Consider the following 15688-nt stretch of genomic DNA (forward strand, 5'->3'; position numbering starts at 1 on the left):
TGAGGACTAAATACATATTAGTCACAAAACTATAATTCATATCCAAAGGCTTAAAATATTTGACAATTTGATAAAGCAAAACCAACTTAAAATAGCTATTAGAAAACTCATTTTCTTATTCTGCTTTATTAAGTTGTCAAATATTTTAATACTTTGGATCTAAAAATAATATAACTTTGTGGCTAATATGCATTTGATCCTCACATGTCTTCAAAATGAAGACCTTAGGAGCTCATATTACTTTGTTTTCTACATACTTTCTTTTTGGAATTCTCCTTGGGTTTTTTTTTTCTTTCTTTTATTTAGTATTCTATTCGTTAGAAATTTAAAAACTTATAGTCACATTGGAATGAATCGAGTGATAAAATTTGTACAAAAGCTCAAACATTACAAAATACAAAATAAAAAAACATATATTTTTTTCTTCCGAGGAATTGTGATTATTTCGTGATTTTCTTTTGTAATGATAAGCATCTTCTGTTCGTTGCTTTTTTCTTGATTTTCTATTAGGCTTTTTTGCGATCTAGTAATTTTTAAGGCTTTATTTGGGAATTAATTTGCGTTGTAAAATTTAAGGCTAGTGTTTGAATGACAGACCCACTTTTGCATCTTGTGTCCCTTTAGAAAAATATACAATTGCCTTTAGCTTTACTGAGAGTATCCTATATTACAGATAAAAGTATGGAAGGGCTCAAGTCGAGGACAACCCTAAATCCCAACCAACTTTAGCCCAAATACAAGCAGACAAGGTTTTAAAATTTCAGCCATGCTCCTAATAGACTTTTTCAAAACTCTACCATTTACAAAAATTGCAAACTGATTTTAGATTCGTAAAACTAATTTCTAAAAGATCAATTTCACAACTCATGCACTTCTGCGAGATTAGTTTCAAAATTCTCAGCACTTATGTAAGATCAATTTGAAAATTTCAACAATTATGCAAGATTAGTTTCAAAATTCACGCATATCTGCAAGATTAGTTTCAAAATTTATTCATTTTTGCAAGATTAGTTTCAAAATCCCAGCACATTTACAAGATCAGTTTCAAAATTCATGCACTTTTGTGGGACCTTGATTTTCCAGAGTTGGAGTAAGTCTAATCTAAATGTTGTTACCTCAAAAGTCCGGTTATGGACTCACCATCTCCAAGCAGAACTGTATCAGACGAAGTAGGGTGCCACTGTCACTCTACTCCTGGGCACTCGGCGGAGTCCTAGCGACTTCACTGGATGATCATGCTCGTTCTGTAAGACACACAATCTAATATGGATATGGACACAATCAGATCCTATAAGTCTTGGAGTCCCTATAATCTAAGGATAGGTGTGCGCCGCAAGTAATCACAACTCCTAAGATGATGCAATATTTACTTACTAAATATCATTTAAGATTCTCCCAGCTTAAAACGATGATTCTATCCTAAAAATGTTCCTCTCCCACCGTATAAATACACCCACCTACGGTTCATCTACAGTAACGCAATTCCTACACTTCATTCTTTGTCCACTGCTTGAGTTTAAAATCATTTACTAACTTGACCGTCGGATAGCCTGTAGCCGGCACACCCCCGATCCAAGGCTTGCTCATGGTTGTTTACTATTTTGCAGTTTGCTCAAGTTTGTGCTTAACCCCCGCTCACTGAGGTGCACGAATTTGGTTCCAACACACTTTTGAAAGATTAGTTTCAAAATCTCAGTATATCTACAAGATTAGTTTCAAAATTCATGCACTTCTACAATATCAGTTTCAAAAGTCCAGTACATCTACAAGATCAGTTTCAAAATTATGCATCTAAATCATCAAAACCTCAAAATCAAATACTTTTAGAAAATTCTAGAATGAAAAACCAAAAACCAAAAAAAACCAAAAACCAAAAATTCTAGAAAATTTATATCCCCTTATTCTCATAAAAAATAAAAAATAAAACTCATAAATTTAGAGAATAATACAGAAAAGAAGAGAGAGAAATGTAGAAGTATGAAGAAGAACTAGGAGAGATGAGGCTGAAGAAGGAGGAGGGAGAAGTAGGAAGGAGGAGAGAAAATGAGAGAAGTATTGAAGAAAAATGAGGAGAGAGAGAAATAATGTGACATCCCACATCGCTCAAGGGAGCGATCCTTATATGTTTATTCCCATCTCTACCTAGCACGAGACCTTTTGGGAGCTCACTGGCTTCGGGTTCCGTAGGAACTCCAAAGTTAAGCGCGAAAGGGGCTAGAGCAATCCCATGTTGGGTGACCCACTGGGAAGTTGCTCGTGAGTTCCCAAAAACAAAACCGTGATGGAATGGTAAGCCCAAAACGGACAATATCGTGCTACGGTGGTGGAGCGAGCCCAGGAAGTGGTCCCCCTTGGGGCGGGATGTGACAGTTTGGTATCAGAGCCTAACCCTGGCTGTGGTGTGCCGACGAGGACGTCGGGCCCCTAAGGGGGGTGGATTGTAAGATCCCACATCGTCCAGTGGAGTGATCCTTATATGTATATTCCCATATCTACCTAACACGAGGCCTTTTGGGAACTCACTGGCTTCGGGTTCCATAGGAACTCCAAAGTTAAGCGAGAAGAGGGCTAGAGCAATCCCATGATGGTTGATCCACTGGGAAGTTGCTCGTGAGTTCCCAAAAACAAAACCGTGAGGGAATGGTAAGCCCAAAGCGGACAATATTGTGTTACGGTGGTGGAGCAGGCCTGGGAAGTGATCCGCCCGAGTTGGGATGTGACAATTTGGTATCAGAGCCTAACCCTGGTCGCGGTGTGCCGACGAAGACATCGGGCCCCTAAGGGGGGTGGATTGTGACATCCCACATCACCCAGGGGTGTGATCCTTAAATGTATATTCACATCCCTACCTAGCACGAGGCCTTTTAGGAGCTCACTGGCTTCGGGTTCCATCGGAACTTCGAAGTTAAGTGAGTAGAGCGCGAGAGCATTCCCAGGATGGGTGACCCATCGGGAAGTTCTCATGTGAGTTCCCAAAAACAAAACCGTGAGGGCGTGGTTGGGGCCCAAAACGGACAATATCGTGCTACGGTGGTGGAGCGGGCCCAGGTTGTGGTCGGGGCTCGGGCCGGGATGTGATAATTTGGCTTGAGAGCTCACTGGCTTCGGGTTTCATCAGAACTTCGAAGTTAAGCGAGTAGCGCGCGAGAGCATTCCCAGGATGGGTGACCCATCGGGAAGTTCTCGTGTAAGTTCCCAAAAACAAAATCGCGAGGGCGTGGTTGGGGCCCAAAGTGGACAATATCGTGCTACGGTGGTGGAGCGGGCCCGGGTTGTGATGAGGGCCCGGGCCGGGATGTGACAATTTGGTATTAGAGCCTAACCTTGGCCGTGGTGTGCAGACGATGACGTCGGGCCCCTAAGGAGGGTGGATTGTGACATCCCACATCGCCCAAGGGAGTGATCCTTATATGTTTATTCTAATCTCTACCTAGCACGAGGCCTTTTGGGAGCTCACTGGTTTCGGGTTCCGTAGGAACTCCGAAGTTAAGTGAGAAGAGGGCTAGAGTAATCCCATGATGGGTGACCCACTGGGAAGTTGCTCGTGAGTTCCCAGAAACAAAACCGTGAGGGAATGGTAAGCCTAAAGCGGACAATATCGTGTTACGGTGGTGGAGCGAGCCCTGGAAGTGATCCGCCCCGGACCGGGATGTGACAAATAAGGGGATATAAATTCATCTTCAAACATAGAGGGAAAAAAAATAAAGAGATATAAACTCGTCTTCAAATATAGATAGGTAAAATTATATATGCAAAAGCAATTAAAATAACAACTATGACATTATCTGCCACATAGATAAATTTTGTCTTTCTGTGAAATAAATAAAAATTTGTCTCCCTTCAAAATATAATCTTATAATTTGACTTTAGGAGTAATTTCCTCTATTTTGTACATGCATGGTAAATAATATCCCAAAAAAGACTCATGTAAACTGTAGAAACCATAAACATATTATGGAGGACGTAGTTGTGAAGTCAAATGGAGTTGGATGAAGCTAAAGCATATTAACATTTGTATTATGTGTATGAATGTCACTCCAACGTTGTGAACTATTGATATAAAGTCGCGTGAAACACTCTTACACACATAAATTTATATTGTGATCAAAACGATCGTAACATATGATAAATAATTTCGTTTTATGCTAAGAGCTGGTTTGGTATTGTCATGTTTTGAAAAGAAAAAAAAAATACTGGTTCTGCTATGCTGTGAGAATAAACTCATTTTTGCTGCTTCACGTTTTTAGTTTTTTTTCATCCAAAATTGTGAAAATAAACTGTTTTTAAATGTTTACCAAACATTTTTTTAATTTAATTTTTTTTATATTTATTTTTTATAAAAACATATCAGTATCAAATCAGTACTAAGTCTTTTTATGCATAACTCGATCTTACCCTGAGCCTGAGACTTCTTTAATTAGCTAGCGGTCGATACAAAATGACGAAAATGCCACTGCTCCGACGTAGATTCACAGTGACTGATATCCTCATGTATGGGATACTGCCATGTGGTGCTTGGCTCTATCAGATTGAATCATTTCGAATGATGAATACAGCCCACACATGAAGCAATATCTCCTGCCCACTCACTCAAATTGACATAAATACCCATCAAAGTAGCAGAATGTTTGATGGAACTTGTTTACTTGCTCGAGGGCATGGACGTGAACAGTCAAAGCCCTACAGGCTACAGATCATGCAGGGGCATGCGGAATTCATTCATAGGTCGGCCACTATTGACTGAGGCCACAACTAAAATATTAATCTCTAGATTTTGATCACACATATTTAGTCAACCGTGCTTTAGATCTTGTCATGCGCAGTCATATTGGCTTTAAAAAGACTAATATTGACTTTATGCATATTTGATCAAAGTAACCATAATTAAAATAGCCGTACTTTCAGTGACGGAGTTAGAAATTCGAGTCAGAAAGAAATCTTTAAAAACTCGAGCTTCCTTTTTTTTTGAACGAAAAATAAGATGATTAACTTCTGTAATTCCTTAATTTGGTCATTTTTCTCATTTTTTTTTTTCACTTGTTGAATGAAATGAAATAATTTACCCTCATTATACTAACAAAATATATGCATTTCAAGAGAAATTTTGACATGATAATAAAGGTGAAAACGAAGATGAAAGGTACGGGTGAAATACGGGTTGATGATGGGTCGTGATAAACTTAACAAATTGATGCAAATTAAAACACTAAGATGAGAAACTGACATTGAGACGACATTGTGAATGATCACAACAACAACATCAGCCTGTGAATTAAAAACTCGAGACCAAGATCTTTTGCATGCTCACAACATCAGCCTTATAATTAACTTGAAACTAAGGGGCGTTCTTAGTGAGTTGTATTCTTGGTGTGTGCTGAGGTCTTAGCTTTGTACTTATATGGGCTTAACCCGAGTGAATTTTTCCATCATTACATCATTAGGGTTTACGTCACCCATTTCGATCCATCTATCATCCTCAAAAGGATGGTATTAGGAGCCATTATCCTACAAGACAGCAAGACATTAACTTCACTTAGAGAACCCTACCCTTATTTACACACCAAACAATTCCATGAATTGTGAAGACCTATTAGTCGTTAAATTAGTGTCTTAATTTCCAACAGTTGAAGAATTTCATCGTACAATCAATCCTAATTCAATAAAATTTCCTGTAAGAAAATCAAATATAATGTAATATAACGCAAAATAAAGATTTCAGAATATGTCAAATGTAATTTCATGATCATGACTCATCATCAGTACAAACTACAAATAAATTTATTTACATTCATCATTTTTGAAACTGATAAATTGTTTTAAATTGAATACCAAAGAACCCTAAAGTTTCCACCACACCTGAAATTAAATTGCGGCCTCACGTGTTCACCAAAAATTCAAGAGTAATACTAATGAGATCATATTTGTGTATCATCACCTGATGTGGCAAGTGATGCATATAATCAACATCTAATTAAATAAATTTATTAATTTGACGTGACATGTGCACATCACTTGTCACATCATGTGATATATACAAAAACGTGGTCTGCCTAGAATTTTCCAAAATGCAATGTGTTCTATGTACATACCAACTTTGATACAAAATGCCAAAGTTCGTAGCTTGGACAGACCGGCCAGCATCCATCACCAAATCATATATATCATCCTATGACACAAAATTAATTTGACATTCAATATCAAACAAAGAAATAAAATGACATAATTTATGATTAATAAAATTAAAACTTACAGCTCTTGGAGTAGTACTTGAGTCCTCAGCTGATGAACTCCCCTCATTCATGATATTCAGATTAGCATTAATATCTTCTGTAATCTCATGTAAGCTGAGCTCAAGATCAAACGTCCAAATATAATACAAATTAGTAATATATCTCGGCCCTACAAATAGAATGTACGTAATTGAACTCGAAGTAGAAGGAGCATTTCTGCAGTCACAAGAAAGAGGGCTACAGAGTTTTCCTATATTTAAGTCAGTTTATTACAAAAAGTATCGGTGTTATGAATAGAATCATTCGTCATGACATCTATTTTGTCAAATTTCTTTAATGAGATTCTCAGGGGGCGTTTGTTTGCCCTCACTAAAGTGTACTGGACTGGACAGGACTAAGGGTTAGTCCAGTCCCATGTTTGTTCCCGACAAGGATTAGGTTTAATAAGACTAAGTCTCACTCGCCTAGACTAAATCAGGGACTAGCTGGTCTTAGTGAGACCCCTCGAAACCATGGGACTAGCTAAGACTGTCCTCTCTCTCCCCCTCTCTCCTCTTCACCCTGCTCCTCGATCACTCACCCTAAAAAACAATTGGACTATCACAACCAATTTTCATATAAAATACCAAATTAAAGATGGGAGTGAGGGGATTACGATTTTACCTTGAATCGAGGCCAAAAGGTGGTCGGAGGTGGCAGAAAAATGGCCTGGAAGTCTCGGCCGGTTTGGGTTTTTCCAAATCCATGACAGATTCGAGCATGCAAAGCTCGGATCTGGGATCTATTGATTGACCATAGATGCGAACCTTAGCCAATACTAGCGACTAGTTTTTGGGCTACGAGGGGGAAAAGTTTGTTGGTGGTGTAAACCTCATCTAATCCGATGAAGTTTAGTCGGAAAACTCGTTGAGAAACTTGCAACTCATCGAAAAAAATGGAGCCGTGAGAGTTCCATTTGACTAGCACAGAGCTACAGAGAGAGAGAGAGAGAGAGAGAGAGAGAGAGAGAGAGAGAAAGGGAGGAGAGAGAGATACAGACTGAAATCGAGAATGAGGGAGGAGAGAGAGGCTGGAATCGAGAGGTTTAATCTGGGAAGGAAAATATTGGAAAGGAAAAGGGAGAAAAGGAGGGACAAAATGGGATGGTAAGGGAGAATAGAGGGATAAAAAAATAGGATGAAAATAAAATATTAATAATTATGATTAAATAATATAATATTAGAGTTATTTAATTATCTTGCTTGTTAGTCCGACACTGCACCAAACGCTTCACTAAGTTAGTCCAACGTAGTCTAGTCTAAGCCAGTCCAACTTAGTCCCTGAAACTAGTTCAGTCTGAGATAGTCTGGTGCAACAAACACACCCTCGTAGTCTTCAACAGGATAAAACATATTTTAAGTGAGATTCTAATGGACATTTTTGTGTGAAAGACATACATTTTTTTTTTATTATTTATAAATAAAGCATAAGTTGCATGTTACTTACATGTAGACTCGAAGACAGCTTGCTACTTATAAAATAAGAGGATTAGGTTACATCACTACAATTGATTTTTTTTTTTTAAATTTTTTAAATTTTTTTAAGGTGGAGCAAATACTTCTAAATTGCCAACTCTTCTATTAGGAGAGATCACCATACTAACTCGAAGTTTTTGGGTCTACTTAATTTGGCATTAATATTAGCTGATAATGAATCTCTAATCCTTTTGATTTATTTTTCTACAACCAATTAATTTAAAGTTTTGTTGCTTATCTTCAACCCGTGAATTTAGCTGATACAAAGTTATATAATAACATCCAATTCTTCGGTTGCAAACTCATGATATAAGGCTAGACACCCTTCAATTTATGAAAATTTTATTATATATGGTTTTGGTTTAAGGTTGATTGGTGGTTTAAGTAGGTGTGAAAACTTAGAAGTTGTAACCGAAAAAAGAAAGCAAAGTTAATATTATGGATTACACTTGTTATTGTGAAAATTAAAAACCTATAAATAAAGTTTTACCATTGTTTGCTAAGAAATATTTAGTAGTTTTATAGTCTGCATAAATGTAAGTTAGATGAATTAGCATGAACAATATGTTTATCATTTTGTGCTCGTAAATGTTTTATCTCTGTAAACAGTAATTTGACATATCAAATTGTCTGAAATGTATGATAATCATCATGATTTTAACAATTTTCATTTTACTCTCAAAGATGGATAGGCACGCAAGGCAAAATTCGAGATTGAGATTCATATATAAGCATATCTCTAAAAGAGAAAAATATCGGTTGTGGGTCCCAAATGAAGGTTATATGTGTAATTCAAATGTTTCGTTGGTGTCCTGTCAAAAAAACAAAAACTCTGTTTTGTGAGATTTTTTAGTGCGGCTAGAATGGCTAGCTCATTTGTCATGTATAATTATATAAGTAGAGGAACACTTGAATATAAAAATATGATCTCTTTAACATTACTTTATATAATAATATTGATCATATAGTCCTATATTTTAGACATATTAAAAAATAGGATGTGCTATCCACATACTTTATTTTACTTCTCACACATCATTGATAATTTCTGTCCGTTGATCTTCTTCAATTCATCCGATCTGATGGTTGAAAATTAAAAAGATATATGAGAAGTAAAATAGGATGAGTGGATATCACATCTCTAAAAAATTTCTCAATCCCCTGGCAGGGCATTTAAAAGATCGCACGGTATATGTTTTGCCAATTGGCTCAAAGGGTTTCCTTAATCATTAGTTGGAAGTAAATGACGACAGGTAGAGCTGGACTACAAGAAACCCTCCGTAGTCCTGCGTAACAAAATAAACTTGCTGTCACTTTCAGCATGTCACACATACATTCAAATGCCATGCCCATACATACATCATCCCATGCATGGTACACGTTTTGGCATACATGTACTGTGTAATAATGTTAACATATGACATGGCATGACCATAGTCACATCAATGACAATGTAATTCACACAATGGGGTTTGACACCGTTATGTTGCGGACAAAAGCAATAACGGCCGTTAAAGCTAAATATCAGCTTAACAGCTGACAGTTGGAGGCTGACGATAAGCGCTTCAAAAGAAGATTCTCTCTCTTCCACCACTCTGATTAGCATTTCTTCCATGTATTTGAAAACACAGTCATATCACGTTATTATTATTTTTTTTAAATCATAAAAGAAAAAATTATTATAATCTAAAAAATAAAATACTAACGCAATTATAATCGTATTTTTTTTAATGCATTTATATTTTTACATTAAGAGAAAGAGAGTTTGGCAAAACCACACAAATGACATTCTAATTTGGTATCGAATTCGTCATCCTTGAGATTCGAACCTAAAATCTCTCACTTTCAAGTAAAGAGGAATACCACCAAACCGTAGTACTGAGTGACATTAAGTACACGAAAAAATGCTAATTAAGGTGATGTAAGAGGGAATCTTCTCTTGAAGCACGTAAGGTTATGTGGTTATATGATAATTATTATTCATATTAAATAACTTCGTATAACTGTATTTCTTACACAACATTCATATTATTTATTTCTCGGAGGTAGTTTGTATGCCCTCCTATTTAAGTGCATTTCCTATCTCCTTTTATTTGTACGGTTACGGTTAAGTCATGTCAATATTTTATATTCCTATTGCTTTTTGTCTTATTATCTTTATAAAAAAATTAATATAAAATATTGATGTGATTTAACTGTTATCGTAAAAAATAAGAGAGCTTCTCATCCAAACAGGAACGCAGACAATCTGCCTTCTTATTTCTCTATGTGAACATGGATCTAATCAATAGGAAAAGAGAGGCCGGTGTGAAATGTAGTCTGGCGGGAGCATAATGCAGAGACATGTTCGACGACGACATTGACACGAACACCGATAGAGCTTGGTTGTACCTATTCTTCTCAAGGGTACGAGAAGAGGGAGTCAGAGAAAGAGAAGGAAAAGAATGGAAGGATATGACATTAGTTGACAAACTCGAGCGAAAGTTTTGCCGACGATTGGTTTTGGGTTTGTCCCAAATAATGTTGTGGGTTTAGTTGGGTGTAGCGATAAAACCACAAAATTTTATTTCTATTTCTTTTATATTTTTGAGGGCATTTGGAATTTTGCTGGAAAAAATATGGCTCCTAATAAAAACTAGAGAAAGGGATGGCATTTTGCAGTTACACTTGTAGTCAGTTGGGCTTATCCTAACGAATTTTAACCCGCTAGAGTTTATTGGGCTTATGGTTCTTGACAAAAAAATAAAATAAAATTTGGGCTTATATATTTGGAATTCCTGAGGTTAGATATTTCTCATTTTTTGATTTTTTTTTTTTTTGAGATTTTTAATGAAACATTCTTGATGATGTTCATTTTTAACGAAAAATCATATTTTTACTTTTTTATGGTACTATTCATTACACCTTTATTTGTCATTTTTCATTAAAACTAAAGTTTTTTTGGACTTTTCGTTAGTTTTCTTTTGTTAGGAAAACTAATGAAAATGACTTAAAAAGTTTTAGTTTTAATAATAATAAAAAAATCATGTTATAAGTTTGGTTTAATGATTACTACAAGGCCTATGTTAAAGTAGTCTAACTAAAAATAACCTAATTATAATAAATTATGATTTGTCGATTTTACCCCTTACTTTTTAAGGTCAAGTTCCAGATTTTTGTCGTTAATGGAGTTCATCGTTGTTTTGCAGACCTTCTTCTTTTTCTTTGAAACAAAAATATAGATCCTCATGCTATTTAATTTATATTTTGTATTATTTCGTTGAAATGTGATCATCGTTATTATTCATAAAGTATTCGAGGTATTGTTTGTCAATTTTTCTTCGTTAGTGGAGTTCATCGTTTGTTTCTCCAGAAAATAAATTTGAGATCTGCATGTTATTCAATAATAATGATGGGTCATTGTTTTTGAACTGTAAAAATAAACTATTTTTGGATTTTAAGTAACACTGTTTCTGGAATCTAAGTCACTGTTTCTGGAATCTAAGTTAGTGTTTATGGAATCAAAGTCACTGTTTCTAGATCCAAATGAAATAGACACATTGTTTCTTAAATGTAAGCTAGAAAAGAAATAATAAAATTCATTGTATTTAGATTCAAAGCAAAATAAGCATCATGTTTGTTAAATATAATCAACTGATGCATGAAAAAAAAAAAAACAATCAAAGGTTAAAATATAGACTGTTTCTGGAATCCAAGTCACTGTTTCTGGAATTTAAGTCACTGTTTCTGGATTATGGTTATATTCTTTCTAGATACAGTGTTTATTTGTGCATAGAAAAAGCAAACACTGTATCTGATTTTTTTTTTTTCCATAAACAGTGTTATGTTTTGGCTTCTCCAAAAACAGTTTTATATTTTGGTTCATTTTTTTTCCTATTTATAGACGCCTGATATGTACATACATCATTGGGACAGTAGGCCCTTATTGGATCTGATTGGAATGAAATACTAACACTATAAATTGTTCGTGGTGCAGATAAGAGGATGAGGATGAGGATGATGACGAGGAAGATGAGGATAAGGGCACGAAAAAGGTAGACAATAGTTTTGGATGATTTTTTATTAAACTTTGAGCCTTTTTGGTTAAATAACATTTTAGGATGGTTTTTAGTTAAATATTTGTTGACTCAAGCTGTGAAATCCCGTTCTTGGATTTTACTGTTATAATCTACGTACTTGTATTATTGAGCTTTTATATTATTTCTTGAGAATTTATTTTAATTTGTTTGAATTTAGATTTTAATTAAACTAGTTACAAAGTTTGAAGTTTGGAAATTAATTATTTAAAATCCGTAGACCTTTCGAGGTCACAATTTATATTTTTGATTAGATCTCGAAACCACGAACGCATAGGCAAAAGCCGTTTGCAAGTCCGGATTATAACGGTATAGCTACAGACGTTTGAAGTTGTGTTACTAAACTATAGATTTTAGAAATTATTCAAACTCCTACTTGGAGAGAAAAAGCCCAATGAGGTATGTGCTTTTATGGCCAATCAGAAGTAAAGGTTGGAGGGAGGACCGATCGAAAAACAAGAAAGGAAGGAGCAACCAATCAGAAAAAAAAGGAGGGGAGAGGAGAGACCCGAAATGGGTCGTTTTTGATCCGCGAACCCCCAATTTTGACCCCGCTATATCTCCTTCATCTGACTTCCGTTTTGGGTGATCTTGGTGTCCATGGAAAGCTCTTGACGAGTCCTACATCTATGTAGTGTTAGATTTCCATTTTTCAAGGTCAAAGCCACAAAGTGCTGAGGGTTTTTCGGCGAGTTTTCTCATGTTACAGTGATTCCGACAACGACTACTGTTGATCACCACCACCAATAGGCTCCTTTTAACCCCTGGAGCAAGGTCCAAGCATTGGATGAGGCGTCGGAGTTCGTTTTGGCGATGAATCGAGAGACACCTATTTTTAGGTCTTCCGGCAGGTTTGAGGGCAATTGGAGATTTTTCCGGCCAAATTAGACTTGGGCACATGTATGAAACTTGCTCCACTCACTGAGATCTATTTGCCTGTAAAATTTGGTAATTTTTGGAAATAGTTGAATTTTCCGGCGAGTCGGGGCGGCAGACCGCTACCCGCGGCTGCGCGTGGCCAGTGGGCCGACAATGTCTTTCTAAGTCCAATTAGATGCCCTGAATTCATAATTGATATCCGTATGAAGTGGTTTGATTGTTTGAACATAGTTTCATTATGATACATCATTTGATCAAAATTTGAATTGATGATACGACCGTTGGATTGTCACGAAACTTTAATGTGTTATAGAATGTAATATTTGAGAATAGCTGGAATTGACGGATCGGGAATTCGACTACGGATCTTCCTGAATTGAATTTCTAAGTTAGTAAAATTAATTGTTAACCACCACCTAATTCTAGCAATTGGCGGATTTTCGATCGTCGGATCGCGATGAGATTTTAGTATCTTATTCTTTGAGAATAATGAGGACCTTAAGAAGTTACGGATCTAGATTATGATGTGTAGATCTTCCGGATTAAATTGCTAGGGTGTGGACCCCACAATTGATTTTTGTCAACAGGTCTTGAACCATTTGAATTACTAAAATTAGTATTACTAGAGACTCAGTGAAGCTTTGCAGACTTGTCTTGGTGAGTGACTTAATATATGTGATATGGTGATTACCCGATTCTTTATATATTAATATCCTTTGTGGATATGACATAGTTTTATAAATGTGTTTTCTGTTAAAATGTGATTCTTTTATAATTGGTCATCGATCAATTTTTATTAAATATGATTTGACTCATGGATTGGAAATATTTGTGAAAAGGTGACTTGAAGTGCATATTGAAATGTTTATGAATTGTGTTATAAATATATATTTGAAATGTTGAGAAATGTGTGGGCTAGTAGAGACCGTTACCCTAGTGTCACGAGGTTAGGTGACACCGAGTCTGCACCATGTAGCAGTGGTACATGGATGGTCTTGCTTGGTTAATCCGCGATGGGGGACCATATTATTTATGGATCGCGCTTGGTTAATCCGCAATGGGCTATCCTTATGGCCATGTATACTTAGGAGTGATCGTGCTTGGTTAATCCACGATGGGTGATCACTGCCTAACAGTTCTGTATGTGTGACTTTGCTTGGTTAATACGCTATGGGGGGTCACTACCTACTTGGTTATCTTGACCTTGCTTGGTTAATCCGTGATGAGGGGTCACTCGTGGTTCTGCTTGGTTAATTCGCGATGAGGGACCATATTATTTATGGATCGTGCTTAGTTTCTCCGTGATGGGCAATCCTTATAGCCATACATACTTAGGGGTGATCATGCTTGGTTAATCCGCGATAGGTGATCACTGCCTAATAGATTCGTGGGAGTGACTCTGTTTGGTTAATCTGCGATGGGGGGTCACTACCTATATGGTTACTCAGGGGTGGCTCTGCTTAGTTAATCCGTTATGGAGGGCCATTTCCTATTTGATTACTTATGTAGGCTTCGGCAGAATTGCATCCATCTAGCCCTAGTTTTTAATGCACATATGAACGATAGTTTTTGGGAATCTTGGTGGTTTGAATGGGAAAAGCCGTTGGATGTCTAGGTGACTCATTCGGAGTTTTCAGTGACTTGGTTATGATATCATAAAGCATGATTCTATACTCGATGTTTATAGATTGTGATCGATGGTCTGTTTTTATTGAATATCACATACTTGTATTATTGTCACTCACCCGAGCTTCGCAGCTTAACCGAATTCTCATTTGCTAGTGCACCATTCCCTTAATGTAGGCATTGATTTTACATATGACAGGTCTGGGTAGATTACGAGAAACCATTCGGTATTTTGGTTCCGTTGAGTGGTCCGGAACCCGATGTTGTTGGATTCCGTTAAGTTGTCCTGAATCCTTGCTTTCGCTAATTCCCATAAGATTAGTCTAGAACCCTAGATTCGAATGAATGGGAATTACCCACAATAGATCTTGTGAATACAAATTAGAATTATCATGTTTATTACTTATAATCCAAGTAGGGAATTATATAGAGTTCCTTAGTTAAATTCGTGAAGTGATAAGTTATCACATTGATTGATAACGTAAATAAATGCTAAGATCATGCATGTTTGATTCATGAATTGATTAATTGACGGGATTGCGGAACGACTTTGGATATGGATGTTACTGTTACGATTATTTTAGTTGATCAATATGGCTTGAGAAGAATATTGTGCTTCGTCATTGGTTCTTTGACATATTACATGGTATGCATTGTGATATATTGTTGAGACAACGATTTATGTGATGGATGTTTGAGTGTAGTGAAATGACGAACTACGAATGGCTTGATCCCTATTGAGGGTACGTAGGCAGTCTAACGAGGAGGTTAGATGTAGCCATAAGGTATATGAAAAAAATTATTACGCAGTTGGAGCTCGAGTTGTGCTTTGCCCATATCCTGGAGGTGGGGTATGTTAGAAATATGGGTATTTGGTGATGTCATGTGTTGATCTTGAACGTATGTCAGGATCGGGGCGTGACACAAACCTATTTCATTAAAGCTCCCTTGTTTTATTGGAACCCCCTATATTTTCAGCAGTCATCTATCGAACTTAAGATTCTGCAGATGGTTACAAAAAAATGATCAATATTTCAGCACGAAATTACCGAAACTGTATAGCTTTTCAGTAGGAACTTACTGAATTTGTGCATATTTTCAATAGGCTCCAACCAAAGAATGCCTAACACATGCTTTTGTTCAAAATCTCAATTGGCAGCTACTGAATATCCGAATTGCAATTTAGGGTTCAACAAGCATGATGAAAGGAAAAATTATATGAAGTCTTATCTCATGTGGAGGCCTTCAAATAGTCAATTTCGTGTTTCATTCGTAAAAAAAGAATCGTTTCAGCATCTTGTTTTTGTTTTTAGTGGTTAGAATTTTGTTCTATAATAGAGGGTGTGAGTGAGTTAAAGAGTTT

This window comes from the organism of the source record quoted next, unplaced genomic scaffold (genome assembly GCF_019419815.1).
Source record: "Pyrus x bretschneideri cultivar Hongxiangsu unplaced genomic scaffold, Pyrus_bretschneideri_v1 Contig16, whole genome shotgun sequence".
Classification (NCBI taxonomy): domain Eukaryota; kingdom Viridiplantae; phylum Streptophyta; class Magnoliopsida; order Rosales; family Rosaceae; genus Pyrus; species Pyrus x bretschneideri.